The following is a 2,951-nucleotide window of genomic DNA, read 5'->3' as shown; positions in this document are numbered from 1 at the left end:
GGAGACCATTGCTGGGTGCAACCTGTATGCATGGGGAAAGAGTTTCTAACCTAAACAATCACAATCGCTATCACACACTTTCATCATCATCACGCTTCCCACAAAAGCCAGAGGCAAACAAATGAAATAAAATAGCACTACATAAAAATAAATAAAATTGCTACTCTTGGGGCTTGTTTCTCCTGGTGTTTTATCTTCACATGGAAAATTAAAGCATCTGACTGCTACTGCAAATGCTAGATGTGAAAATCTCATCATGCTCCAAGAGAACAAGCACACTGTCCGCCAGAAAACCTGATTTGCCAACAAAGGGCAGCAGATGCCCTCCTGAGGAAGACATGACTTTTCAATGCTTGTGGAATAAAAGTATTTACAACTCTGTGAACGTCACTCTGCAAGTGGGGCTGTGGACTCAGCGTTCTATGACACATCTCTGATTCTCTGAGGCGGCTGTTTCTGATGCAGATTTACCTAACTCATAATTTCAAACTCTCAAAAGGAGCAATATAAAGCTGTAACGACCAACTCCGGCTACAGCCAGAAGATATCCCTCTCAGCCCTCGACTTGTCAAAGCGGCAGCATTATGCTTGATAAAAAGGCTGCATGTTCAGGGTCTACAGCTACTTGATCCTGGCACAGGACCACATGTGCACACATGTGCACGTAAACAAGAAAGAAGGGGGGGAGAAAACAAGAAAAATCAAAGGATTTTGGCACACGATGGCTTTTACGTGACAAAAAAAAGTGTGAGGTGTGAACAGTACAACAATGCAGCAATAATGTGTCCTAATGTGTCCAAACTTCATAACGTTGACATTTTGCAGTTGAGTTAATCTTGCTGATTATTATAGCTGCTCTTACCTTACCATGCCTGACTGCTTTTTCAGATAAGCATTAAGGGATTAATAAGATTCAGAACTGTATCTTATTAATTACAACCACACTTTAATGTGAAGTGCGTACCTAAATCAAAGAAAGTCCTTTGACAATCCGTATCTGACCGCACAGGAATTTATCTGATGCAGAAGTGCTGCTTGGCTCTCGGCAGAGCCGTCAGGCAATAACTCCAGCGGAGGGGACCTGTGCGTAGTGCTGTGCGCTGGAGGGTAAGATACCGCTGGATCCGAGGACAACAAACGTGGGAGACGTGACCCGCTCCTGCGTGTGTCGGGACCTGGAGTCTGCAGCTCGAGCGGCCGCAGCAGCGACACGGGCTGCTTGTAATCCCGGCAGGGGAAGGGAACAGCCAGCGTGGATTTTGGGTGTGAAACGTGCCGGGTTCCAGCTGTACCTCCCGTGGCGTGACCTGCGGCCGCGCCTCACCGCGGGACTCGCCGCACGGCCGGCCCAGGCTCCGCGCAACCCCGCGCCCGCTGCGCGCCGCCGGCTCCACGCGCGGGGCTCCGCCGGTGCGTGGCGGCCTCCCGCGGGGCACGTCCCCCGTGTGTGGGTGTCCCCCCACGGACGCACGCGCCCCGCGTCCTGCGGCGGAGCCCGCCGGCGGGAGCGGTGGAGGTGCTGCCGGGGGGACGACGACGGGGGCGCGGCGGGAGAGCACGGGTGGGCGCCGTGCAGGATGGATGCCCGCGTCACGCGGGCGGCTGCGGGGTGGCAAAATTAGAGCGGGGCGTGATGTCGGTAACTTCAGTGGCACCGAGCTCGTCACCGACCGCCTCGTCCCGCCGGGTTCCCAGCCCGGCCCGGCCGCAGCCGGCGTCCCTCCGTGATGCGTCTTTGCTTCAGTTTTGGTTTCTGTGGAGGCTTTGTTTGTTTGTTTGTTTAGCAAATCGCGGGCATGTTGCGTGTTGTGAGCGGAGCGGGGTAGTTATTTACTTATGAGGCACCTTTAATGGAATGCGATCTGTCCCGTCGGGGACAGACCGAGGAGCGACAAGCGGGGTGGTGTTTCGTGGCCAGCCGGTGCGGGTACCGAAAAAGTTAACGCCGGGGAAAGGCGCGTTTTCGTTCGGGAGCGGGGAACGGAGCTGGTTTGTCACTCAGGCTGTCCCGGCGTCGCACGAAGTCGCTGACAGTCCGGGAGGCGTTTCCCTCCAGCAGAGCCCAACAACCCGGCGGGCCCTTTTGGGGTAAATAACCAAGAGAAGTACTATTTTACTATATAAAACTTTTTAAACAGTAGTGCGCTCCTCGCCCAGCAGAGCCGTACCCGCCGCCCAATGAAACACTTCCCTCTGGTGCTGAAACTGCCGCCGCGGGAGGCGGATGAAAGAGAAGAAAGCCCCGGAGCGGGGGGTGGTAGTGGTGGTGGGGGCATTTCCAAACCTCACTTGGACCGGCCCAAGACCCCCGCACCAGCGGAGCAGGGCGAGGCGGGGTGCCGGTACCCCCGGTCCGGCGGCGGGGCGAGAGGGGGCGGGGGGGGGGCAGCGCCGCCGACATGCGAGGGGAGAATTCCTCAATGGCGCTGGCCACGCCCACTCCCCAGAGGGGGTGGGGCTGGCGAGCCGGCAGGCCCCGCCCCCCGGGCGCACGTGTGGAAGCCCCCGCCGCTTGTTCCCCGCGGGGCTGGCCACGCCCCGCGACGGCCGATTGGCTGCCGGGTCGGTGGAGGGGCGGGGAGTGGGCGGGGCCAGACGCGCCGCGCCGTGTCGCGGCGGGCGAGCGGGCTCCTCCCACGTGCGGCGGCGCCGCGCGAGCGGGCGGCGGGGCGAGCACACACATCCCGCACGTAGCCGGCGTGTTAATCAGCGCGGGGCCATCTGCCGCCTCGGCCCGTAAATCGCGCGGGGGTTGCCGGGCGCATTTCTCACACGGCCCCCCGGGGGGGTCCCCGCACACTGCTCGGGCGGCAGCGGCAGCAGTGCGGGGGTCCGGCAGCACCGCCGCGGAGCGCATCCCAGCCCAGCCCAGCCCAGCCCGCCGCGGCGAAAGTTTTGCCTTGCCTCGCCTCGCCTGGCCCCGCACGGCGGCGGAGCCCTTGCCCGGCTCG

The sequence above is a fragment of the Vanellus vanellus genome, assembly GCF_965231255.1.
Source record: "Vanellus vanellus genome assembly, chromosome: 6".
Classification (NCBI taxonomy): Eukaryota; Metazoa; Chordata; class Aves; order Charadriiformes; family Charadriidae; genus Vanellus; species Vanellus vanellus.
This window is presented reverse-complemented; position numbering follows the sequence as displayed.